The 27,907-nt window shown below is 40.6% G+C and overlaps 1 protein-coding gene, 1 long non-coding RNA gene and 1 other non-coding gene across 7 annotated transcripts in view; 2 read left to right on the forward strand and 1 right to left on the reverse strand.

Moving 5' to 3' along the window:
* The window catches only part of LOC147578617 (uncharacterized), a 182,115-nt gene extending 162,941 nt beyond the window's left edge, over positions 1 to 19,174 (reverse strand). The window contains exon 1 of one of the 2 annotated variants that reach the window (XR_015255423.1): positions 18,901 to 19,174. This is a non-coding gene — a long non-coding RNA (uncharacterized LOC147578617). The remainder of the gene's footprint in view (positions 1 to 18,900) is intronic. The other variant, XR_015255422.1, reaches the window with a different exon arrangement.
* LOC112849057 (U6 spliceosomal RNA) lies at positions 5,626 to 5,731 on the forward strand. The gene has a single exon (XR_003222506.1). It is a non-coding gene; the product is annotated as a U6 spliceosomal RNA (small nuclear RNA).
* Positions 17,342 to 27,907, forward strand: part of SPATS2L (spermatogenesis associated serine rich 2 like) — a 167,446-nt gene continuing 156,880 nt past the window's right edge. The window contains exon 1 of one of the 4 annotated variants that reach the window (XM_086719231.1): positions 17,342 to 17,514. The gene's annotated coding sequence lies outside the window, so the exon portion shown is untranslated. Of the gene's footprint in view, positions 17,515 to 17,627; positions 17,727 to 17,773; positions 18,054 to 27,907 lie in introns of those variants that run through there. The other 3 variants (XM_086719230.1, XM_086719233.1, XM_086719234.1) reach the window with 3 other exon arrangements.

A 27,907-nucleotide genomic window follows, 5' to 3' on the forward strand; every position in this document is an offset into this window, starting at 1 on the left:
TCAGATGCTTAACCCACTGAGCCACCCAGGCACCCTGAGACAAGAGTATTAAAGCAGCTATTAAAGGATGGTCAATGAGGTAGAAGAAATTGCTCAAAATACATGCAAGATAAAAAATCTCAGGAAAAATTAAAAATTAAAATTTTTCTCAGGAGAAAAATAAAAAGTATAAAAAAAGTCAAACAATAGAAATTCTAAAACTGAAAAGTAAAATACTTGAAATAAAGCATTCACTGGATGGAGCAGAATGGAAATGACAGAGGAAAGAATCAGTGAACTCAATAGAATTACTCACTCTAAAGAATAGACAAGGAAGGAAGGAAGGAAGGAAGGAAGGAAGGAAGGAAGGAAGGAAGGAAGGAAGAAAGGAAGGAAGGAAGGAAGAAAAGAGGTAGGAAAGGAAAGGAAAGGAAAGGAAAGGAAAGGAAAGGAAAGGAAAGGAAAAATTAATGGACAGAAACTCAGAGACCTGAAAGACAATATCAAAACATATCAAAACATCTAACAAATTTATAATTACAGTACCAGGAGAATGGTAGAGAATGAAGCAGAAAAGAACACTGAAAGAAATCATGGTCAAAATTTTTCCAAATTTGGTAAAATTCATAAATTGACAGATTGCAGCAGCTCAGGAAACCCCTAGCAAAATCAATATGAAAAAGCCCTTACCTAGCACATGATAATCAAACTGCTAAAAAACAAAAATAAAGAACAAGTCTTGAAAGCAGTCTGAGAAAAATGCATTTCCTCTTGGTTATTGTTAACTTCATATCTGAAACAACAAAGGCTAGAATACAGTGCAGTGACATATTTAAGGTGGTGCTGAAAGAAAAAAAAAATTACATCCAGTGAAAATATCCTTGAAGAATGAAGATGAAATAGAAACATTTTCAGATTTAAGAAAAAGAAACTAAAAGGATTCATCATCAGAAGTCCAGTACTACAAGAATTACAAAGAACATTCTTCAGGCTGTACAAAATGATACTAGATGGAAATATGAATCTTCAGGAAGGAATAAAGAACACTGGAAATGGTAAACAGCTGGGTAATTTTATATAAAATAGTAAAGAATAATTCTAAAAGGCCATAGAACATTAAGGATAGATATTATAATTCCTGTAGGAATTAGTTGAAACATATAATGGGAACAGGTATAGCTAAACAGACAATAGATAGATTAAATAGAAATTCTAAAATATATTCAGTTGATCCAGAAGAAGGCATAAAAGGATAAACAGAGGAACAAATCAACAGCAGTAACAAACAGAAAATGAATAACAAAATGATAGACATAAGTCCAACCCTATGAATGAAAATAATTCAATGGTGATAGGAGTCTTTCAACAAATGGCATTGAAATAAGTGGATTATCCATATGGAAAAAAAATTGAACCCTAGCTCACACTGTACACAACTATTAATTTGCCATGGATCTGCCAAATCCATAATAAAAATCAAAATCATAGTGCTTTTAGAAGAGAACCTAGGAAAACAGTTTCATGACTTGGGGATAGGCAACATATTTTTTAGGCAGGATACAAAAGCGATCATGGATTATGAAAAATGATAAATTCTACTTCACCAAGAACAAAAACTTCTGCTAGCAAAAGTCACTGTTAGGAAAAAAGAATAGACAAGCCACAAAGTAGGTAAAAACTGAGATTTATTTAGAAGGGGACTATTTATAAGGATGTGATCAGGATATAGGGAAACCAAAAGAGATAGTGCCGGACCAGAGCTGGTAACAGCAGAGGGCAAGAAGAGGTTACTGGAACATAGAAGGAGAGAATCACGTGGAAAAAGTCACCTTTTATAAAAGCTGAGCCCACTTCTAACTTCAGGTGTAAAGCATTGATATGTTAGCTTTATTAATGCCCCTGGATCTTGAGATTTGTTCACGGATGGGAATGTGACATGAGTTGACTCAATGAGAGTGAATTGAGGAGTTGTGATCTCCAGAATGCAGATCAGTGACCTTCAGTCAAGAAACATAGCCAGCTTGGGGCAATCCCATAGCATAAGAGCCAGGGAAAAAAACAGCCTACCATGACTCTCTTCCATCTCTCGTATCTTTCACTAGGGCTCCCTTTTAACTGATCCAGCCAGAAGCCAAGGGCAGGGAAGCTGGTTGATACAGTCGTAGGAGACACTGTAGGGGGCCCACCCTCATCACCTTGGCGTTTACATTCCCATATGATTTTTGTCAAAATCACATTTTAACATTTTTATTATATGATTACACAGGACTTGCCAACAGGACCATTCCAGAAGTCCCCATAGACACGTGATCAGATCTCTGCCAACTCTCAGCTTCCCAGCTCCTTCAGCTCTCACACTACCCATCATAAGTTTAGGGATTCCAGAAAGCATAGTCTTGGACAGCACATTCATGGTGCCTAACAGACTCCTTTCTGAGAAAGCTCAGCATAACTTCCATACCCACAGTTTACTGTGGAAGATTCCCTTACCCCCTTGTTGGCATGCTTTTTAACACTCCATCTTGGGTTGATTAAGCCAAGTATCTGTACATTTGCCAGTGATGTTTGACAGAGATTTTGAAATTGTAACTGACTGACTGAACTAAAATTTGAATGTGAGACAGAGTCAGGTAACTGGTAGTATTTGTAGCAGAAAGCAGCTAAATCACTAGTATAATAGAGCACTTGAATAGAGTTAGATTCTAACTTCTGAGAAGATTTTTTAAAAAACCAGATTTGCTAAATCTCAACTGTTTCTTGAACCAATTTTCAATTTTTCGAGAGGCCTGCTAGGGTTTTGTGCTATATCCCAATAAACCTGAAGAAACCCTAACAGATCTCAGTTCCTTGCAAACTTAATATACCCAATTGTATCTTACCTTTCATTCAGTGACAGGCATAAAAGAAAAAGGAAACTTACTGCCTTCACAGTTGAGCAGTCTTGAAGTAGTCAAGTGAAGTTTGATCTAGCCACCCAATTATATCACCAAGGACTTTTCTCATTGTCTATTCCTTCTGCCATCTACAGTGTTGGCTTCATTTCTAGGTTTCAGACAGAACCTATCCTCTCAGCTCTTACCATTTTATTATCAAGTGCTTAGAGGGGTAGAGAAAAAACTTCTGATAGTTTCTGTACAAGTCTTGAGATTCACTCTCATTGAGTCAACTCATGTCACATTCCCATCCATGAACAAATCTCAAGGGCCAGGGGCATTCATAAAGCTAACATATCAATGCTTTACACCTGAAGTTAGAAGTGGGATCAGCTTTTATAAAACGATCTGACTTACTAAAGATATGGGGGCTATGAAGAATGAGGTAAGTGGAGAATGGATGCTGAAAGCAACACACCTATCCACATATGTCCACCACCTAGCCTAAATGGCAACCCAAAGATATACATACCTCTTCCAGTGACTTATTGAGCCCTGGCATTTGGCTTTAGGACTTCAAAGACCATTTCAAATATTTCAGATATATTTTATTAAGCTCTGGTAAGCCACACCAAAGGGGAAAGATGGGTCTATCCCAGGACTTGTCTCTCTACTGAACTGAAGTAACATCTATAATCAGCCATCTTCTTCCTGCCTCCTACTAAAACACACGGACATACACACACTGTTAAAGTATTCAATTCTTGCATGGGTCAAAATCCACACAGAAAAGATGCTTCATGCAATAACTCTTGAGTTTCTCTAATATGGAAGTTAAGGGTTTTTAGCATTTTAATGAGGTACCAATTAGATATATTCATCCCCATTTCATACCGACCCTGTTTCCTATTATTTCTCTCCTACCTGCAAGGCCCATGAGCTATCTAAATCAAAGCAGACTTATAGAACTCACACTTGGTAATAAGCCAATGGAACACAAGATACAAACAATGTTGATTTATTCCTTTACTATACAAATAAAAAAGTTAATAAGACACCTTGAAAAGACAATAAAGAATATGTTTTTAAAAATTAGGCATACAGTTAGTTTGAGCTGTTAGCATATTGTCCTTGATTACAGAATTTTAAAGTAAAAATGTCCACTGATTCACAAGAAAAGGCTCTCTTATAATTTGTTTAAATTTATATGTGTTTCAACAAATTAAATACCCTCTTGCATCACAATGAACTTGAATCCATACCTTCCATCATATATGAAAATTAACTCAAAATGGATCATAGACCTAAAAGCTAAAATTATACAATTTCTGGAAGAAAATAGAGGAGAAAATATTTGTGACCTTTGGTTAGGCAAAGATTTCTTGGAAATTATATCAAAAGCACAATCTATAAAAGAATAATTTGAACGTCACTAAAATTAAAAACTTCTGTTCTTCAAAAGACAGTTAAAAGTGTGAACAGACAAGCCATAGACTGGGAAATAATATTTGCAACTCATATATATCTGGTAAAAAAAATGTATTCAGAATATACAGTTGATCCTTGGACAACATGAATTTGAACTACCGTGGCCTACTTTATATATGGACTTTTTTTTATAAATACAATATCATACTATAATGTATTTCCCTTCCTTAATATTTTCTTAATAATATTTTCTTTTCTCTAGCTTATATTATACTTATACAAAATATGTGTTAAATTGACTGATTAGGTTATTGGTAAGGCTTCCAGTTAACAGTAGGCTATTAGTAGTTAAGTTTTGGGGGAGTCAAAAGTTCTAAGCAGATTTTCAGCTATGTGGGGGAGTTATTGCCCTTAACCCCAACGTTGCTCAAGGGTCAACTATAAAAATAGCTCTCAAAATAACACATTTTAAGAATGGGCAAAGAAAATTAATAGACACTTCACCAAAGAAGATATAGGAATGGTAGGTAAGCACATGAAAAGATGTTCAACAGTATTAGTCAATAGGAAAATGCAAATTAAAACCACAGTAAGACACCACTTTGCATCCGTTAGAATGCCTAAAATTAAAACTATTGACCACATCAATGTTGTTGAGGATGTAGAGGAATTAGAACAGACCCCTAATGGGAATGCAAAATAGTACAAAACTTTGGGGAAAGTTTGGCAATTTCTTATAAAGTTAAATATATACCTACCATATAATCTAGTCATTCTGTTCTTATTCATTTATTCGAGAGGAAAGCATATGTCCACACAAAGACTTTTCCACAAATGTTCATAGCAACTTTATTTGTAATTGCTAAAAACTGGAAACAACACAAAGAAAGGTCCATCAATAGATGAATGAATAAACAAATTGTGGTATACGGATATAATAAAATACCATTCAGCAATAAAAATGAATGTACTATTGATACATGAAGTAATATGAGTAATTAAAATAATTATGATGAATAAAAGGAACCAGTCTCCAAAAGAGAGTGCATAATATATGAGTTCATTTATATAAAATTATAGAAAATGGGAACTAGGCTATAGTGACAGAAATTGGATCAGTGGTTGCCTGGCAGTGGGGGGTGGGAGGCAGGGAGGACATGAGGGATGGATCACAAAGGGGCACAAAGAGGGAATTTCTGGGGGTATGACTATGCTCCCTGTCTTGGTTGCAGTGAACATTCAACAAGTGTACATACGGCAAAACATCAAATTGTACAATTTAAATGTGTGCAATTTTTTGTATGTCAATTACATTTTAGTAACATGTTAAATAAATAAATATTTACTGCTTGCTTCACAGCATATATACTAAAGTTGGAAAGATACAAAGAAGACCAATATGGCCCCTGCACAAGGATGTGAAGCAAATTCGTGAAGCATTCCATATTTATACATACATACATACATACATACATACATACATTAATGACATTTAAATGTGTTTGTTGAAAATATCCAGCCATGTTGTCATTTGACAACATTTACTGAATACTTCCATGTACTGAAGCTATAAGAAAATGCATGAGACAGCCCTGTACTCCAAAGGCTTTCAAAGTTGTTGGCGAGTTCTCATTTTGAACTCGTGGGGTTGGAGCTATTTGTAGGACATATAATATAGATTTAGGATCTAGAAGTCTACAGCCAAGGAACAAGGTATGAGCTGAAAATATAGATACTGGAGTTGGGATACAGAGAGCTAACAAAAACCTTGCATGAGAGAGGATTCTAGAAATAGATTATAAACTGAAAAGTGAAAAGACTGAGCCCAGAACACTGGGGACACCAACCATCAGAGGCAGGAGAGGGAAGATGTGTCCAGTGTGAGATGGGTAGGAGGTGATCGGAGAGCTTGGATGAGAACTCTGAATGATGGCACAGAGGAGCTGAGCCTTCTCCAAAAGAAGGTGGTGTCAGAGGAGGCCATAGATAAGGAATGAACAACGTCAATTGAATTTGGTAAATAGGAAGTCTCTTGGTGACAGCATTTTGGATGTCATTGTAGAGAGGAAGCCAGACACCAGTGCACTAATATTCTTGCATTGCACTTTGGTTATCGTAAAGGAGGCAGAAAAGAATCAGTTTTAGACATTTGGATCATCCCTTGTCAGATAAGATTCTATAGCACACCAAAGCACTGAAAAGATAACGTGTGAGTCTAAACTTCTGGTTTTTACTGCTTTTCTCTTTCATTTCTCCAGATAAACACAATCATACTCTCCTAATTTTCATCAGAATTAATGGCAGGCACCACTTCATTATTCTCTTTCTCCTGCACTCAAGCCCTTCATTTAAATCCTTTATTTGTCTCTAGCTCCATCTCTGTCCTGCAAACTGAATTTCCACTTTCTCCTCTCCTCCCCATCTTCAGGCATCTTGACATCTGGGTCTGACATGCTGGTGGGTGGGGATTGTAGTGTCAGATCAGGGATAGCCTAGAGAGTTTGATCACCAGACTGTGAGAAGCCAAATGTAGTTGATCTTCTAGATGGGAACTACAGTTTCTCATGAAACCTTTGCATGCCTTGAAATCTTCTATATGTCTCTGAAATCTTCACTACCAATGCAGTTCACTCTTTAGAATAATGACCTACTTGGCCCCCTTCCCTGAGGTGGCCCCTCTCTGTTCACAGCCACCAGGCACTTGACTGCTCTCTCTAGACCATCTGCTACCCTGCTTTTGACTTATTGGCAAAAGGCAATGCTGGTGGGTGACTTTAGAATTTGGGTTTAAGTAGCTCTTTCAGAGAAGTAGGCTTCAAGTAGTATTGCTAGTTTGGCTCTTATCTTATGTCCTTGTCCTAGTAACTATGCTTCTTCCTTCTTTTCTACCTTGTACTAGAATTCTTGAAATAAAATCCCCATCTCTGCTTCCTTCCTTTTCCTTGGTACCTGGCTTATTGGCTGGCTATATCAGATAAGAATTTAATTTGGTACTAAAGTAGTGAACAACAGTGGCTTAAACAAGATAAAAGTTTATTTTTCTCTAATATAAAAGACACCCAGAAGTAGATAGTCCAGGAATGTTATGATGGTGCTTCAGTGGTCAGGGACCAAGATTCTGTCTTTCCTTCTAGAATAACATCGTTAGTACTGTTTCTATTTTCAAGGTTACTTCATGGCCCAAATTGTCTGTTGAAGCACTAGCCATCATTGCTGTCTTTCAAGGAAAAAGCACAAGAAAGAGGTAATGGGGGGTGGGAGGGGAGTAGGCAGGATAGAGGAGGCACATAGCTCTTTGTTCTCTTCTTACAGAACTTTCTAGAAAGTACTACCTAGTACCTTATTGTGCAAACCAAATAAAACAAAGGTTCTAAGTAAGAAGGAAAGAATGGATTTTTGGATAGATAATCAGAAGTCTCTGACATAATTGCTCAGCTTAGGAACTTTTGCCATTCATATTATATCCACCTCTTTCCCTGGACCAGTGTCCTAACCTATCTTTCTGAGCCTAATATCTGCTGATGGACTTCTACAAATCTGACTGCCTGCTGTTTACCCATCTAGGTCTCCAAATTTTGTCTGTTTCTAGAGTTTCTATTGCTATCAAGTGTCAATATACTTGTTTAAATTACTTGATTAGTCCTAATTGGGCTTCGATGATGTTGACACCAGGTTTGGACTTCTTGTCTATGAATTCCTGGTGAACAATACTTTCCAGTATTGCCAAAGATGCCTGAAGTTCCCTCAGGGACAGAAAGATAGATGAGCATAGTACACAAGAGGCAAATGTGGAGAAGGGTGATGACAATCATTATGTCGGACAGAAACACATCTGTTCTGAAGTAAGCAGATCCTTGCCCTGCTTGAACTACAGCATCTTTTTCTCCTCCTTGTCTAATCAGTTGTCATGTCTGGGATATGCCCCTGCATCCAAGGCCTGCATTTTCTGTTTGCTAACCAGATTGCTACCTTCCAAAATTTCTCCCCATTGTGGCCTCCTTGGCTCAGAATAATTTCTGGCTGTAATTCTTCAGTCTTAGACTTTATCTTAGAAATTATGTTTTCTTCACTTTCTCCTTCACCTGAGCTGTCAGATGCCCATTCTCAATAATAGCATCTCCAGGCTCTACCCCTGAGAATGGTGATAAACAAATTTGTGAGAACAGGCTCATACTGGCTTGAGAGAGCCAATTGTTAAATTTAAAATATATTAAAAATACAAATAAATATATAAAGTTGTTGAACTGTTGATAGCTTGAAACAGGCTGTGATAGGAGTATTTAAAACATGGAAATTGACAAATGCTACCAATTAGGGCCTTTTATTCCCCTAAAAAGTGGTTTAGTAGCACACCATTGCTTGTTTCTCTCCATAATCGTCCTTTGTGCATATGCATGTGTGCGTGCACGCGCACACACACACACACACACACACAGAGCGGACAGTCTAACTCCAGATCCTCATCTCTTCAGTCTATCTCTTAGCTTTCAATGGCAGATAATCTTTTAATACTTAGCTACATCCAACAATTCAATATTTTGGCTCCTACCTTAAAACAAACACTTGTAACAGTTGATAATTGAATATATATTTTAGAAATACATTCTGGACCCTAAATAGACTTATCCAAAACTCCTGACCACACCGTTTGAAAACTGCTAATGTAGCATATCTGTCCGTCTGCAGAACACATATAACCATACACAGAAATCATTTGTGGGGCGGGGGGGGGGGGGAGGGGGGAACCTAGATACTTAAAATGGTGTTTCAGTAGAGGGAATTCATGTATCAGCATCAGAGATGCCTCATCACAGAATATTAGCTTCTTCAAACTTAATATTTGAAGGAAGAGAGTCAATTTGTTATTATAGGTATTTCGGAAAGCCTTGTGTAAACTGTGCAATGAAAAAGCTTCATAAGCCAACCAAAATTGTCAAGTTGCTTTGCCTTTGACAAGAATTATCAATTCAGATAATTCTGTTGCCTCACAATGATCAGGAGCTTTGTGACATATATCTTTGATGAATAACAATAAAAAATGAATTATTGCTTATCATTATAGTATTTTAGTAAATAAAACCATCCAAAACATGGAAGGGAAAACAATAGAAGGATGATGGAAAGCTAGGGACGACTAGACTATGAATTTTTTAACAGTGTGTCAATTTCTTACTTTAAAAGTCCAATGTTTATAAACATGTTTATAAACATTAGAGTTTCCACATATAGTGACTAGAAACACAGGCTCTGGAGACAGACCTCCTGGGTTCGTATTAGAGTTTCGTCACTTACTAGCTCTATGATTTGGGTCAAATTACTTCATCTCTCTGTGCTTCAGTTTTCTCACCTATGAAACAGAAATAAAAGCACCTACCTTATATGATTACCATGAAACCAAAATGAAATGCCCCATAAAGTGCTTAGAATGATGTCTGGTATGTACCAAACAACTAATAAATATTTGCTATCATTTTTATTATTAATGCTATTTTTGGAGTGCTTATAATGTGTCAGCAACTGTGCTACATGCTTTAGATTCAATCTCCTGTAACAGTGTGAGGTACAAATTAGGCCCATTTTATAAGAAAATAGACCCTCAATGAAATGATATAACTTTTCCAAGTTCTCCTGGATGGTAAGTGAAAGAGCCTGGCTCAATGTGGTCTAGGAGTTCCCACTTAAATGATAGAAAGGTGTAAAACCAATCCATTCCATCCTGATATTTAGTATTCTATTGGGAAATTCTTCCTTCGTAGTCAACCGAACCCCTGCATGCTGTAGCATAAACTATTCTTGTTCTGTCTTCAGCAAATACAGAAAAACCCAATAACATCCTGTGTTTCCACTCAAAGACATTAAGTTTCCCTTCTGACTTGTTTTCTCCAGGTTTTGAAAACACACAAGTCCCACAGGCCTTCTTCATGAACTGTATTTATTAACCATAGAATAATCTCTGCAGAAGCATTTCCACATTCTCTAACCATAATTTTAAAATTAGACTTTAAATCTGAAGTTCATTATTAATGTAAGTAGGGTGCAGTATCCTTTGGCTGAACTTGCTTTGTTTATGAAGCAGCTGGATATAAGGGTCCTTATCCCATTTTAGACTTTCTTATCCCACCTTCTTATCTAGAAGCTGCTGTCCACAAAGTGTTCCGACATAATAAGAATTCAAAAGCTTTTCAAGTTTGCACATCATTTTATTTCATGGGGGTGAGTACAGATTCATTTACATTTAGTTGCGAAACCAAGAAGACATTTAAATAGTTATGTGGACTGGTGTTCCTTAAAAGATGAATATTATGTCATTGTTAATCATTCATTCATTTATTCTCCTTGTCTGAGTCAGGCACTGTGCTAGATACGGGGAACAAAAGACACAGTCCCTTCTCACAGGGAATGTGCAGGTCTCATCAGGGAGATAAATGCACAATTACCTAATTACAATAGAGCAATGCAGAGAAAGCAACAGGAACGTGGGGAAAAGGGGCAGGGAAGGTACCCTGGAATGTGGAGAGGGTCTGATAAAAAGTCCTGGGTGACCAATCAGAGACCCAGGCTCTAAACCCAGGCTTACTATTTTTTTTTTTAAATTTTTTTTTTCAACGTTTTTTATTTTATTTTTTGGGACAGAGAGAGAGACAGAGCATGAACGGGGGAGGGGCAGAGAGAGAGGGAGACACAGAATCGGAAACAGGCTCCAGGCTCCGAGCCATCAGCCCAGAGCCCGACGCGGGGCTCGAACTCACGGACCGCGAGATCGTGACCTGGCTGAAGTCGGACGCTTAACCGACTGCGCCACCCAGGCGCCCCTACCCAGGCTTACTATTTACTTTGTTATTTATTATGCCATCTGTTATGGTTGAATCATATTCCCTCCCATAAAAAGAAAAGAAAAGATATCCTACCTCAGAATGTGACCTTACTTGAAGATAGGGTTATTAAAATGAGGTCATTAGTGTAGACTCTAATCCAAAACAGAGGAATTTGGACACAAGGACAGAAGCACATGACGGGAAGACAATGTGAAGAGACATAGGGAGAAGTCAGCCATCTATAAGCCAAGGAACGCATCTTCCCTCACAGCCCTCAGAAGGAGTCAATCCTGCTGACACCTTGATCTTGGACTTCTAGCCTCTAGAGCTGTGAGGCAATAGATTCCTGTTACTTACACCACCCACCCAGTCTGTGGCATTTTGTTATGGTGGCCCTAGCTGACTAACAGACCATTGCACTGTGACAAGTATACCACACATCTCAGGCTTTCTAGGCAACGCACTTAGAACACAACCAATCAGAAAACTGCCTGAATCTGCCTTTGGCTCATTAGTATGCTGTGACTCAGAGGAATCTTGAGGTTTCTTTAAATAGTGACTTTGAGTCTGCAACAAGTTTCTTTTACCCTCTCTAGTATGGATACCACCCATTGGCCTTTGTTTATAAGGTAAGTAATAATACAAGAATATGGGGAATATTAGAGTACAAGCAATACCCAATGGATAAAACTTTCTGGTAAGTAACAGATCAATATGGCACTACTTACAAAATGGTTAATAAACATACAAAAAGAAGTTCCATCTCACATGTGATCCGATTTTTGACAAAAGTACTCTTGGTAAATGAAAGATGCTAATACACATCAGAGAACCAACAAATGCACGCATCCAGAGTGAACTACGGCCTATTCACCTATAACACACACACAGACTGGTGCCATTTGTCTTCCTGTTAGCACAAGGTTGAATGAACCCGAAATTATCTTCCTAGGATTTACAGTGACATGTAACCTGTAAAACCCAAAACCAAAACCCCCAATACCCACCTTCCACTAGGTGTATATTCATTTCAAGCAACAGATTTTGAGAAGAGGTTTTTAACCTGAACAAATGTGAAGCAGTGAAAAGATAACCTAGTAGTTAGCTCCTGGATAGACGAAGCAAGTTCAGCCAAAGGACATTACTTGTTTTGTTTTGTTTTGTTTTGTTTGTTTGTTTCCAGCATGCTTTGCCCTCAGGCCGGCAGGGTTACCCTTTCTTTTCTCACCCCAAGTCTTCCTCTTTTCTGGAAAATTTCCAAGCAGAACCCTGGTTCCAGGTCATAACAGCTCCATCTGCTGCCATTGGAACTTGGAGGGAGTGACTCACGCCTGTGCATTTGCCTCAGCAAGCCTTCCACAAGCCTTTGTTCCTCTGCCCAGCCATCCCTCAGCCCCTTGGCCTTGGCCAGTGTCCACAATGGGCTTTTCTTTCAGTCTTTCTTGACTTACGTCCTTTTACTTAAAAAAAATTACAATTATAAAAATGATATACAAAGGGAAAAAAGAAGTGTATAAAGTTAAAAATGGAATAAGTCCTTCATTCCAAGGGTTATCAGTGTCAACAATGTGCATATCCCTCAAGATACATAGATTTCTACCTCCTTTCCTCCCCGCCCCCTTTTTACAGGACATTCTGTACAGATTGTTCTGACTTGCTCTTATCACTCAAAAATATGTCAGCAGATATATGTCTCTCTCATTTTTAACAGTTATTATTCTACAATGTACATGTATTAAATTTATTTAACCATTCCTCTACTCATAAATGTTGAGGTGTGGTCCAGTTTTTTTTGGCCCTTATGAGTGGTACTATAATAGACATACACATAAATATATTTTTGCACACTTAGTGTTTCTGTAGGATAAATTACTTGTGATGGAAATGTTTGATCAAAGTACATATGTATTTTTAATATTTATACATACTGAAACTTGCTTTCCAGAATTTTTATCAATTCACAGTCAGTTGAGTATGCAAGTTGTTACTTATACAAATTCACAAACACTTGATATTGAAAATTTTTTTTGCCAAACTGATAAGTAAAACTTACTATCTTGTTTTTACTTACACTCTGATTATTGGTGAGATTGAGTATGTTTTCACATGCTTATTAGCACATATTCCTTCTTTTGAGAATTCCTTCTTCATATCCCATGTCTATTTTCTTACTTTGCTGCTTCTTTTTCTTATTGATTTCAAGAAGCTACTCGTTGTTTTGCATATTAACCTCTTCCTGTTGTGTACATATGTTGCATATATTTTCTCCCATTAGGTAACATTGTTTATAGTATCTTTCACTGCACAGAAATGGGGGTTTTTGTACCCAAATCTGTTTAATCTTTTCTGTTATAGTTTCTAGAGTTTTTATCATGATTTTTCTAACTAGTATTATAAACAATATTGTGAGTCTGCCATGCTTTCTTTAAGTCATTTTTATTTTTCTTTGTTTAGATTATTAATTCACCTGGAATTTTTTTCTGAAATATGGAATAAGATAGTGGAATAAGATAGTAGTTACACTTAACTCAACAGGTTTTTTTACTCAGATAACAATTCCCCATGGGTAGTCAGCAAGTAGATACCATAGAGTGACTCAGAGACTCAAGTTCCTTTCACTCTTACTCTCCTCTAGGTAACTAGTCAGTAAATGACTACTCAGGACACAGTGACCTACTGCCTAGTTTTGAAAACAGAGTTTTATGAGAACACAACCATTTCCATTTGTATACGGAGAGTCTGTGACTGCTTTCCCATAAAACAACAGAGTTGAGTAGTTGCAATAAAGACCTTATGACCCACAAAGCCTAAAAACGTTTACTATATGACCCTTTACAGGAAATGTTTGCTGACTCTTGCTCTAGAGTCCCAGATTCCTTAGTTTTCACTTGGCAGATTAAAAACAGAGATCATGTAGTAGGTCTTCCATGGGTGGGGCCTGGAAGTGGGGTATAAAACGTTGGTCAGAATTCAGTCACATGGCCTCACCTAACCACACAGGAGAATAGGAAATGTGAATTAGCTGTGTGCCCAGGGTGAAAGAGAAACAGATTTGTGGAATTATTAGCCAATCTCTGCCACAGGTACGTTGCAATGATTTGTTTCTTTCTTCCTCTCTATTTTTAATCAGAATAGGCTAGTTTATACTGCAGAAACATTACAACCCCAAATCTCAGTAGCTTTAACAAGGTTTATTTTCTTGCTTGCACTACATATCCAGTAAGGATGAGCAGGGGTGGCATTGCTCATTGTGACCGCACACTCCAATCCAATGGAGAAGCCACCACCAGGCACCTTGCTGGTTGCAGGACTAAAGGGAAAAGGGAGTGTAGTGTGGTGATGGATGAAGCTCTTAACTTCTGCCCAGAACTGATACTCATCACTTCTAAGCAAGTTGCAGTGCTACACTGCCCTTCGGTAGGGTGGAGAAGTGCAATCCTACCATGAGCTTCAAAGGAAGTAGGGCTGGAATATTTGTGGACAGCCCTAATAAATGTCACACTCACATACAAAGAACACATTCATCTCCTCCCTGCGGGAAATCACCCAGACTCCATCCAGTCACTCCACCTAGTCAAAGTCAAGGATTTCTAAATAATGGCTCTCCAGCAGGTCTGAACAGTGGTCTGGAGCCTGGTGGCCTAGTAGTCTTACGCTAAAGCCTAGCAACTAAAATCACTCTCTGTCCCCACCACTTATTCAGATGCCAAAATTCTAATAGAGACAACAACTGATTATGGCCTAAAACAGTCTTCTGGGATCTGAGCTGCTTGTGTGAGAGTGAACCCTACTCTGAATGCCCAGAGAATCAGGAGCTCAGCACAATCTAAAGGGGTGGAATATGGGATTTTGCCGAAATCCATACTGCAGAGAAAGAGTCAGCCTCATTGAGAGATAGATCAGTGTTGCTCCACAATTACAATTAAGCACATTGGACAAAGGGTGTGGGTGACAATATGGAAGAAAGCATATTGAAAATGCCTTTATAGAAATATTAGAATATATAACATACTTTGTCCATCTCTCAGAGAACATTTACTCTTATGATTCTTGTTTGTTGGCATAAGAAAAGACCTTCACTTTTTATTTAGTTTAGAAAATGGTAAAATGAGATTCATGGATTATAATTATGGAGAATCATTTTGAACAACAGCATCATACTAGCATTAGATAAGCCCCAGATAAAAATTTCAAATAATATAATTTTTCAAATAAATTTTCAATATCTGGTACAAACACTGATTCATATTTTTCCATATTCTATTTTTCAACTTTTATATCTCTATGCAGTTATAGAAATGTAATTCGTATGTTTTTTTTTATCATTTATGCTTAACTCATCAAAATATTGCTTTGTGAGTTATTCGATGTGCAAAAAGTTTTTACACACTTCTCAATAAGCATTTTAAACCCTCTCTCCCAGAAACAGAAGTTTTCATTTTTTCCAGAGTCAATAATTATTTTCTCTAGTTACTTTATAATTGTCTTTCCATGGGCTAGGCCATTTCCAGGAGAAGATTAATTTTAGTCTAGTTTGTGGTACAGGGGCCACTACTACACTCCTATTCTCCATTTGTTTTTTTTTCATCAACTCAGTGCTTTAACATTTTGCTCTCAATACACATGCCAGTTATTGTTGTAGCTACTATCTACTTGCTGGGAAATAGCCCTCAAATGCAAAAGGCCAAGTATGGGCTTCTGAAAACTCTTTTTTCTCGCTGGTCATATTCAGTTCTTGAAAGCATTTTTCTTTCAGATTTTACTAAACAAGTCAGATTTGGCATCCTGGGAAGAGTATGAAATAGTAGAGGAAAGGAATGAAGTCTGAGTTCAATGTTATTTCCCAAGCCTTCCCAGGAAAACATTAATTTATTATTCATTTTGGAATTCTAATTATGGAGATAACCCCCTCCATTAAATAATTTTGCCACAGAACCTAAAAGGTACATCAAATTTAAGTCTAATTGCTACAAGTTACCTTTATACCTAAATTTAATAAGCAATGGAATGTTTATCCTTCATATTTATATGTGATATGGCTTTTATTTTTTTACATTTACTTATTTATTTTGAGAGAGAGAGACAGTGCAAGTTGGGGAGAGGCAGAGAGAGAGAGAACTCCAAGCAGGCTCTGCACTGTCAGCGCAGAGCCCCATGAGGGGCTCAGTCTCACAAGCATGAGATCATCACCTGAGCCAAAGCTGGATGCTTAACAGCTGGAGCCATGCAGTCCCCCCATATGTAATATGGCTTCTAGAAGCAAGTTTTCCTATTTGCAGCATAGGTGGGGCCAGACCGTACAAGTTCAAATCCTCACTCCACCATTTGCTACCAGATAACTTAGGCAAGTTATTTAACTTCTCCATGCTTGTTTCTTTATCTAAACAAACAAACAAAACAAAACAAAATGGACAAAAATAGTACCTACCTGATAGGATTGTTTGAAGATTAAATGAGTTAATACTTATAAAGCATTTGCAAACATTTAAATAAATTATGTGATCAATACATAAATCCAGTGTGACAAGTATTGCCACCACAAATCGCATAAGAAAATGAGTTCCTGAACTTTTAACTCCTCTATTTATTATGGCTGTGCTTTGTCAACAGAGGCACATAATGTTAGCAGACTTGAACTTTACCGGAAAGGTGTTAGATTTTATATCAAATTATGAATTCCTAAAGAGTGGATGATGTACCATTCTGCTATACACTCAGGGACCCCTTAGGAGTTCGGAGTGTGAGATACATAACTACCCCTGGTCTGAAATTTGTTAAGGGGCTTTGACATCCAAAGAACCGTTGAGAAACAGTTACTAGTATTGAGAATACGGGAGGCTAAGAAGTCACCATTTTTAAAAAAATAAACTAAATTGGAGCGCTGCCTGCATTTCACTCTACTGCCTCTGGAAGAGGTGTGTTATCTAAAGTGCTTCCATCATGAATAATGATTGAGAAACTGCCTTTACTCTCCCGACTACTGTACTCCCAGGTACAAATCCGTGGACGGATGCCCAGGTGTCTATCTGGAACTTGGTTATTACACACGTTAGAGTAACCCATCCTCCAGGAGCCCATTGTGAACAAGAAGGAAAGGAAGGGGCGGGAACACTCCAGGTTAGTCAGGGTTTCTAAGGACAGACCAGAGCCCGGGTACTTTTTGAGCGCCTAGTTAGTTCTTCAGGTCATTTCGAAATCTGCTATCTTTGTTTACATTTTGAGCTTGGCCCAGCACCAGAAAGCATTACTACCTTCTAAAAGGAGAAGCATCCTGCATTTGTAGATAGTGCTGGGGGGAGCAAAGTTCATTTTCCCTCGTGTGGGAGGACGACTCTCCTGCAACACGTGCGGGTTGTGACAAAATCTTTGAATAGCAGGGGCAGTTTAAGTGAGGTGGAGGATTGGGGAGAGGCGACGAGGTAGGTGTGGGGCAAGCAAGCAAAGTGCGGAAGCTGTACGGGGATTCTTCTAGAAAGTGGGGTGGGAAAAGGAGCTAGGGAGGGCGTGTGGAGGGAAGGCATCTGTGTCAGAACGTGCGTGTGAGCGGATACAAAACCCGAGAGAGGCGTGAGCAGCGCGCTGTGTGTGCGAGCGGGAGCGAGGGGCGCCGGCTCGGGGTGTGTGCGCCTGGGTGAGTGACACTGAGGGGCGGGCTGGCCGGTCGGCCGGCGGGCGGGAGCAGCCTGCGAGGGGCGGGAGTGTCCCTGCGTGGAGCGGGCCGATCCTGAGTTGTGTCAGTGAAGGAATCCAGTCCGGGGGCCGAGCTGGCTGCGCCCTCCGCCGCGAGCGCCGGCAGCGCGGGGCGAGCTCCGGACGGCGCGCGGCCCAGGCAGCGGCTCCCGCTCGGCCCGCCCTCCGCGCCGCAGGAGCCGCTACTGCCGCTGCGCCTCCCCCGGCGACCGCGCCCCCGGCCGCCGTCTCCCGGCCCGGGACAGAGCGACCAACGCTCGGCACAGAGGTAAGCCCGGGACTCGCGGCCGCCGCCGCCCGGGACTCCCCCTCCCCGCGCGCCGGGCCCGGACCGGGATGCGGGGCTCAGGCGGACGCGGCGGGGCCTGGGCGGCCGGGACGGAGGCTCGGCCCGGGCCGAGCGTTCCGCAGCCTGGGCCGCCCAGCCCCCGCCGCCTCTCGGGGCGCTGGGTGTGGCCCCCGCTCGGCGCCGACGCGGGCTGGCGGCACAGACCGGACGCGGAGGTCGCCGTCCTTCCTTTCTCAGGCCGGCGCAAGCGAACGAGCCGGCGGGCGGGAGGAGGTGCCGGGTCCGGCGCACATTTGCGCGCCCAGGGCGAGCGTGTGGCCGCCGCGCTCCGACGTGGACCCGCCCGCCCCGGATCTGAATCGGCCGCGGTCCCTCGCCGGCCCTCCCCGGCGCGAGCGCCCCCTTCCACTCACGGGGCGGAGTGAGACCCACGGCCACCCGCCGCCCTCCTCCCTCGCTCGGAGCCGCGGAGCTGCCCGCCTCAGCCGGGACCGGCCCACCCTCGACCGCGTCCCGGCGCCCGGCGGGAGCGGGATGCGGTGGCCGCGAAGTCGCCGCGATGGCAGGCGGGGTGACGCGGGCAGACGCCGGGTGACCCGGCCGCGGGACAGAGCGGTCGCGCCGCCGCGTCCGGGCTTGTGGACCCGGAGTCCGCAGGCGGCGGCCGGGGCTCGGATCCGGCGGCGGCGGCGGCGGACTGAAGCCCAAGGCGTCAGTTGTTTCAGAAACGCGGAGAGCGTTCTTCGCGCCCTCAGCACGCTAGACTTTGCGTGTCTCAGAAGATCTGCCCTGCTCGCTCGCACCGTGTTGGGTTGTTTATACTTACTGCAGACGTAGGAGGTGAAGGGCTGAGACTTCACCGGGACCGAGATGCTACCGAGGCTTCACATCTTCGCAAGTGGAGGCTTCCCGTTCTTGGGGGGTTGGGGTGTGTGTGTTTGTGAACTTCGTGAGCTTTCAGTTCCCAGCAGTCCTGGTTTCAGCGGATGTCAAGGTTTTGGAGACCTGACGCTGTAAAGATTCTTTCGGTACAGCATTTTCTTTTCAGTGTATTACAGAATCTGTAGCTTGAGAACTAGTGAAAAACCTTGAACTTCAAACACAGCCTCTTTCTTTACGTGAAATGTTGTATGTAATATTTTTCACTTATTTAAAAAAAATTAAATGTTATGTTAACTTTACTAGTCCTCTCAAAAGTAAAAAAAAAAAAAAAAAAAAAAAAAAAGACTCACATTTTAGAACCTATGCAGAGGAAAAGGCTTATTCCAGTATTTGAAAGAGTATGGTTGTGTGACCTTTATGACATGGTTTTAGTTGGTCTTAGAGGAACAATTCATTGCCATTCTGATTGATTTTATTTTCTGGAGATTAAGCAGATGTGCAATATGGCAGGGAAAAAAAGAGGACAGGAAGTCAGAAATTGCTTCATTCTGAAAAAGAAAATATTCAAGCAGCAAATCCAATTATTGTGAAAGACTCTCTGAAAATTAAAGACTAAGGTTGCCTTCTGGATAAAGTATTTCATTGGCTTTATAAAACTGTATCATTAAACCAGAAAGCAGTGTGTTGCATGCATGGGGGCAGTTTTAACAAGTAACTGTACTGTTAAATAATATCTGTGTATGTTAATATTTATTGGATCTTTAACTTGGGCAAAATCAACTTTGGGAATGATTTTCTATTTAAACAAAGCAAACATTGCTGCAATCTCTAATTAGTGTTTTGGATTAAACTCAAGCTTTGTTAGAACCTATTTTATGGAGAATAGAATGTAAAATATATCAAATTCTGTATCTGTGTGGCTTTACACACACACACACACACACACACACACACACACACACACGACTAGCCCCAAAGATAATTTGCATAAAAATACAAATGACTTGAATGCAAAGAATATTTAAGAGCATAGTAAAAACTCAACATCTGGGAAAGGAGTAATATACTCCTTTTTTCTTTCTTTAATCCCTGCCTCTGAAAATATTAAATTATTTCCTAGGGATCAATTAGTTTAACGTACTAATTTAGACAGTCGAGACTCCTTTTGTATTTACGTTGTTTTAGGGAGATCCCTAGTGAAAGTCTTAAATTGATTTGCTTCTGTGTTCCCACTGGTTTTCAAGTGGCCATTGTGGGGATGGGTATCTATGGGCTTGTGAAGCTGTTCCACCACCTCATGATGATCAGGGAAAGAAAATGCTTAGGCCACACCATTGCAGTCTTTGAAGTGCTGCCAGTCGGAAGCATCTCCTAGATCAATTTTGCTGTGCAGATAGAAATACTCACCGTAAGAAGTTAAGCTTTAGAGATGTCTCATTTTTGGTTCTAAGTTTTATCAGTTTCTCAGCCTGTGATCATAGAATGGTCCTGTCATTAACAATGAATTTTCACTTATGGCATATGTGTGAAAGGCGCCTTGGTGGTCTTTATTATATTTTCTTTACATAATTTGAATCAGCATCTCATGATGTGAGCTAGGACAAGAACTTTTGGTTACAGTTTTGATAAAATGGAAGAAGTTGAGGTTGCTGGTAGTAAGATCCAGGCTGCCGCCACCTGTCTGGCCACATGATAAAAGTGGAGCGGGTTTTGTATGCAATAGAAAGATATTGCCTGCTCACTGCCCTGTCCTGTTCTGTAGACCCTTTCCTGACTGTGATAATTATATCATATGTCTGTTACAATTTTTGTGCGCAGAATAGCCACTTTTATAAGCGTGGCACAGGACATGAGGGAAGATACATAATATGGAAAGACTTAAGTGATGGAGGCTGTTTATTGATTTTTGAATGATTGTGCATAATTCAGCTAATCAATTCATTCCATCACTGTTATGCCTTAGAGTGTAATCACACAATTAAAATATGATTTTCATGACACAAACAGTTAAAGACCAAGTACACATAATTATAGAGGAAAAACAAACCTTTCTTTTTTCTTTCCTTTTTTTGAAGTAGTCTGCTATGAAGGTGTTATTTCCTTGACACATCAAAATGGCTAATTTGGAGTTGTGATGCTTGTTATGTAAATAGGCCATATGCCGTATTTCTCCAGTTTATTCGTTCAGTGTTGTAATGGATAGGATCCCCTAAGTACCATAGCTAAGAATAATAGTCTGTGAAGATGTGTTTCTCTCTACTATTTATGTCATTTCCATTATTTTTATTTAACAGCTAGTATTTTTATTTTCTAATAAAAAATTCTTAAACGTGGGGTGCCTGGCTGGTTCAGTCAGAGGAGCATGTGACTTTTGATCTCAGGGTTGTGAGTTTGAGCCCCACGTTGGGTTTAGAGATTACTTAAATAAATAAAAACTTCAAAAATGTTTTTCTTAAATATGATGGTGTTACCTATTTGTATAGCATGCAAATTTTTGTCTCTAGTATAGACACAAACTCTGTTCCCATTTATGCATGCAAATTTTTCTCTAGTATAAACACAAACTCTGTTCCCATTTATGCACCTGTTTAATAGACTTTTCATGGCGGATGTCCTGCTGTCAGACTAAAGGCTGCATGCCTGATACAAAGTTTTTGTATTCTTTGCTAAACCTATTCCTTTCACAATGAGAAGATGTTCCTTGATACTCGGCATTCTCTTTGTCACCTGGACTTGAGACCCAGGGACCATCCTCTGGCTCCTCCATCTTTCATACTGTGCATCAAGTTCTGTTAACTTTTCCTTTTTAATAGTGTCTCTGAACCGGTCCCCATATCTCCTCTGCATTCCTCACTCTCCTGGATAGCCCAGGTCCATGGCCATCTCTGTTCTAGGATGATTAGAGTGAGCTGTACCTTGGTCTCTCACTAACTGAGTTCTCCCCACTCTGTGTGCTCCCACCACATCAACCTTCCTAAACTCTTCTCCTTAGAACTCCTCTCCAAGGATTGTCTCGCTGGAAGGCTGTGTTGACCTCAGGTTTATCTGATTCTAAAGCCAGTACTCTTTCCACTAGTTCATATACTTTCCATGCCCTTGCCTTTAGTTCCACCTCTCAACCTGGTTTGAATGTACTTTACAGTCTTGCCCAAATTTGGTTTACCAAGTTTATTTTCTAGTCCTTTCCAACATGAACCTTCTATTCCTGGTAATCGGATCTCACTGCCCTTCTAAGATGACTTTGTACCCTTTGTTCATGCTCTGCTTTTTAGAACATTTTTTTTTCCTTTTTCCTCTAACCTAACAACCATCTCCCAGTTAAAGTCAGCCTGATCATGTTACTCACTGGTTTCTTCTTCTTCTGCCCTTTTGTCCGCACCATCCCTTTAGACCATCAGGTACTCTCCGGTACTCTTGTATGCTTAATTCTTGCTTTTGCAACTAGACTGAAAGTTCCTTGAGGGCACTGTTCTAACTTGCATGCTATCCTTTAACCGTCTATGGGCCTTGGCATAGGAAGCTCTTGATAAGTATACCACTGGAGTCAATAAGCCATAAGGGTGAATTTTTTCTAAATAATGGGCTTTGATATTGCCTGTGTACTGCTCCCCATTGTGTCCCCAGAGCCTAGCTTGCAGCTTGACACCTAGTCATGACCTCAATAAATATTTGTTAACATAGAAATTAATGTTGACATTGGATAAAAGGGAGAGGCATTTGAAGGAGGCATCTGTCAAGGAGTTTTTCCCATTTTTCTTCTGTGGTTCTAATCAGCCTCTCCATTCATCAGCTGTGAGATTCCGAGGCCTCGGCATTTTCCAGTCTTGAGATAATGATGGAGGCTGGCAGTTGTGAGTTGGAATTAAGGAGGCTGTCGTTATTTTAAGGTGGAATGATGGGTCCCAGTAGTGAGCAAAAAATAAAAGTATTCAGGCTTTATGCCAGTATTTTATACATAAAACAATTAGGCTAGAGTTCTCAGTTAAATAAAAGTTCAGCTAATCGGCCATAAAATCCCAGACTGTATCACAGGACTGCCCAACCTTTTTCATTTTAAAACTTCCTTGTAAATTAAAAAAAATCATCTGGGGATTCAAGCAGGGATGAAAGGTAAGGTAGGGAAGAGTTGGCACCCATCATACTGTGTTCAGGACAAAATTAAATTCTTCAAACTTCCAATAAGACTCACCTTGTACAAGACACTGTTTTTTTGCCAGGAAGGAGTTTATAATCTAACAGGAGAAATGACAAATGTATCCCAGAAACAAAGATCTAAGAGAGCTCAGAAGGGAAAATTTCCTTTCCTGGGATATGGTGGGGATCTTGAGTTGTTTATTGCAAGAGTTCAGTAGCTATCATTGGGAGTACAGGGGTAAGGGAATGGTGGCTGGGTGTGGGGGTAGGGAAGGGCAGGCCTATTCTAGAGTTCTGAGTCCAGTATCAGTATTCTTTTACCCTGCCACTGCTCCTAAGCTGAAATCCCACCAGAGCTCTCCTGGGCATTGGTGGGCTGCAGCGTTCAATAATGAAACTTAAAGCATCTACAGATCCCTGCAATAATTACTTTTGGTGCCAAGTGCTGAACTGACCATGACATAAAGCACAAAATAAATCTTGTAAGCAGTATAACCAGTGCATTCCTGGGTAGCATCCAACTTGCTCAGAATGCTCAAAAAGGTCTCCTGCATTATGGAGACACAGCTGAAAGTTGAAACTTTGATAGTGCTCTACATAGGGAGAGGTCTGCCCTGATTGTGATCTCAAGTAGCCAGCCATCTGTGAGACACTGCCCAGTGCATCCAGCAGAGCTCAATGAATGAGTAAACATACTATTATACAGAACCCTAGTTCTGATTCTGTAGAAGTATTCCCATGAGCTGTAAAACTTGGACCAATGGGTTTACGTTTCAGGGAAGACAGATTTGGGGTCAGTGTAAGAAAGGTGGTCCTATTAAGAGATTGTGCTATTTCATGAGGTGGCTAAGCCCCACATGACTAAATGTATTCAAGCATGCTATAATAAGTAGTGTCTCATTTAAATACATGCCTTATCTCCTTTTTTCCTCAAAACAGTGCTCTGAAGTACATACTTTTATTACCCCTGCCTTACTGAAGAGCAATATTGAAGCCTAGAAAGGTTGAATAGTGAGTTAGGTGTAGAGCAGATGTCACCCCTGCGTTTGAGGGCTGAGACTGAATATGTATCGTGATAAAGGAAGGACACAAACATCAGATGGCCATTAGGATTTTTTTTAAGTTTATTTATTTTGAGAGAGAGAAAGAGAGAGAGAGAGAACATGTGCACAAGCAAGCTGGGGAAGGACAGAGAGAGAGGGAGAGAAAATCTCAAGCAGGCTCCATACTGTCAGCATAGAGCCCGATGCAGGGCTCTATCCCACGAACCGGGAGATCATGACCTGAGCCAAAATCAAGAGTTGGACGCTCAACTGATTGACCCACCCAGGCGTCCCCAGACAGCCATTAGGATTTTTAAGGACCCTTCCTAACAGTACGATTGGTGGTTTAATTCTCCTTAGGGATCAAGATGTTGATTGTTGCAAAGCATAGATTCAGCAGCAGCAGAGCCCAATGCTAGAAATTCAGAACAAAGTGAATACAATTATCACCATCATGATAGGTATCACTTATTGATTATCTCATTTAAACCTCAGGGTTATCTTGCAAGGTATAGATTATGTACCTTTTAAAAGAGGGAGACACCAAAGTCAGGAAAGTTACAGAATTTGATTGAATCTGCATTGTTGATAAGTTGCAGGAGAGTCTGTTTGGTGTCTCACCCCCACAAGTCCAGGCTTTATTATACCGCTCTTTCTTACACTGCTTTTTTTTCTTACACCGCTCTACCAGGTAATGTGTGGTGATACTGAAATGTTTACCTATCAGTTCAGCACAGACACTGACCAACCAGAGAGGCCACAAACTATAAACAACCGCTCTGGCTCTCCTGAGTAACCTGAGGTGATTTAGTTAGAGCCCAAAGGTATGCAAAAGGCTTGGTAGTATACCAAGACCACAAATCTGGGCTCCAGGAAACTAGTGACTTCTATGCTCAGTATTTATCTGATTTTCTACATGATATGTAGGACTATTTTTAAAAAGCCTTCCTGTGTAACTTGGGGTGCATGGGTGGCTCAGTTGGTTAAATGTCAGACTTCAGCTCAGGTCATGATCTCTTGGCTCTTGACTTCGAGTCCCTCATTGGGCTCTATGCTGACAGGTCAGATCCTGGAACCTGCTTCGGATTCTGTGTCTCCCTCTGTCTCTCTGCCCCTCTCCCACTCACACCTGTCTCTCTCAAAAATAAATACATATTTTTAAAATTGTATTTCATTTCTATTTCTAAATAAAGAAAAATAGTTTTGCAACGGTAATGTTATATCTTCCTTATAAATGGCAGGTTCTTCCTCATCACACCTTTTCTTCCCTTTATTATCTGTAGTCGAGACTAATCTCTGGACAACATCCCTTCTTGCTTCCTCAGGGACCTTGTTCCATTATCTCTCTTTTCTTCAGAGTCTCAACCAACCTTTTCTTTCAGCGCATTAACACGCGCAAGTCTTCTCATCTTTTATAAAAACAGAAGACAAGACGAGCAAAATCCCCTTGGCCCCTTCCCTCTTGGTCTGGTTGTGTTCCATCCCATTGCTGTTGTCAGAAGGACCTGTTCTTACACAGTAACTGCACATCCCTTTTTCCCCTTTCTCTCCAAACCCCCACAGTCCTGTCCTCTCACGATGACCACCTCTGACCTTCAAACTGGCAGATCCTTTGTCTAGGATTCTCTTCTGATTTTTGACCTGTGTGCCTTTGTGATTACTCTCTGCTCTTTGAAACTTTGTCCACTTGTTTTCTGAGGCATTCCTCTCTCCTGCTTTCCATTTACAGCATATTCCTAATGTATTTTCTCTCTCAATGAAACCCACTTCACCAGTTTTTAAATCTGGGAGTCGTTCTAGATTCCTCCCTCTTCTTCAACCCCTACATTTCATTGATCACCAAGGCCTGTAGAAGCCATATCTCTCAATCTCATTGGAATCTGCCCTGGCCTGTCAAGACCACCACCACCATTACTGCTTTGGTCTAGGCCCTCATCACTTCCCTTGAGGATTACTGCAGTGGCCTCATAACTGGCCTCTGCCTTCTGCTTGGCCTGCCTCCAATCCATTCCCCACACTGCTGCCTTTCTAAAAGGCAGATTTGGTCACGACTCTCTGCTGCTTAAAATCCTTCAGCAGAGTCAGAGAAGCAGTCTCCAGGATAAAATCTAAGCTTCCTAGCATGGCACAAAAGCTCCTTTGTGATCTGGGCTCTCCCTTCGTGTGTGTATCAAAGTCTTCTCTAACGATCCTGGTCCCTGCCCCTGCCCATGGCATCCTTACTAGAGGAAACGAGTTGTTACAGGAAAGAAATGAGAGGAAAGATGGGAACAGAGAAGAGATTATAGAACTATGCTAGCCAGTACTGTAGCCACTAGCTGCATGTGGCTGTGGAGCACTTGAAATAATGTGAGATGTTTTGTGAGAGTAAAATACACCACAGTTCAAAGACTGTATATGAGAAAAAGATGTAAAGTATCTCATTAAAAGATTTAAATATTGGTTACTTAATGAAACAGTAATATTTTGGATATAGTAGTTTAAATAAAATATATTATTAAAATTAACTTCACATATTTATCTTTACCTTTTTTTTAACGTGGCTACTAGAAACGTTTAAATTGCCTGTGTGGCTCTTATTATAGTTCTGTTGGACAGCATTGTTAAGAACATCTCCTCATTCCCAGGAGATGCATCCTGTATGAGCCAAGCCCATGAGCTTGTTGAATGATTAAGTCAACCCTACAGATATAGAGAAGCAGCAATTGCTCAGTTTCTTAAATCCAGAGATACAAAGTGCTTTAGATAAGATTCTGAATCAAAGAAATAGATTGTGAAAGCTACAGCCAGGAGTCATGCATACAATGTGCACAGTGCTGAAATCATGATTAAAGCACATCTGTCTCCCTAGCCTACCCAGTCGCTGTCAGGAGTGAGAAGCAGGGATACTTGTATAGTAGAGGGAAGATTTTAGATAAACTGTAGGAGCTGGGGAAGGGCAGGTCGAGTCACATTCCTGAGAAGCCTTCAACTTGTGTGGCACCAGGTAGGGCACCGGGAGCCTTGCCCAGGTCTCTGAGATGCCCCATCCTGCCATTGATCCCTTCTGGTGGGCCAAGGCCCAGCTTCCCCACTGTCTAGCTCTGGAATTCTGAACAAACTAATGAACCAGTAGGTCTTGAGCCTTAACAATATGTGTGCTATAGAGTCATTGTGCATCAAACAAAGTGATGTGCCAAACAACTGTTGGTAAAGCACTTAAGATACTAAGAGCAGCAGTCTGTGGATCAGTTGGCCCAAAAGGCTAAGGGCATGAGGGTGGTCAGAAAGACCCAGAAGATAATATATGGTGTCCTAGGAGATACACAAAGCTTTATGTTTTCACAGTGGAAAAGCCAACCAGTGATAGAAACCAGAGCTTATCGAGTTGGAGCAACAGGGAGATACCTGGAGGTGAGGGGAAGAAACCATAACTATCATGATAAAGGTTCAGCAGGATCGGATTCCAGCGAAGTCTGATAGGCAGAGTGACTCAGTGCCTTCTCTCCTGGTCTTTTGCAGATCGTTCTGTTAAGCCCTTCATTTCAGGGGAGAATCCCTTTGAGCAGTTGTTTTTATTTGTGTCTACTTATTAGGCATTAGTCTACAAACGGAGAAAGTTTCATGTGCTAAAAAGAAAAGTTTGAAAGTCATATACGTACAGAAAAGGGCCTGAGAAAAATGGCGACCAAGTCGATGTGGTTATTGTTCCCCCATCTGCAGGGTGTGGGACCAGTGTAGGTTCTTTGCAGGAGGGTTGCCACTCCCTTGCATATGTACCTTAGGGACTCTCCA

This window comes from Puma concolor, chromosome C1 (genome assembly GCF_028749965.1).
Source record: "Puma concolor isolate L17-30 chromosome C1, mPumCon1.1.hap2, whole genome shotgun sequence".
Classification (NCBI taxonomy): domain Eukaryota; kingdom Metazoa; phylum Chordata; class Mammalia; order Carnivora; family Felidae; genus Puma; species Puma concolor.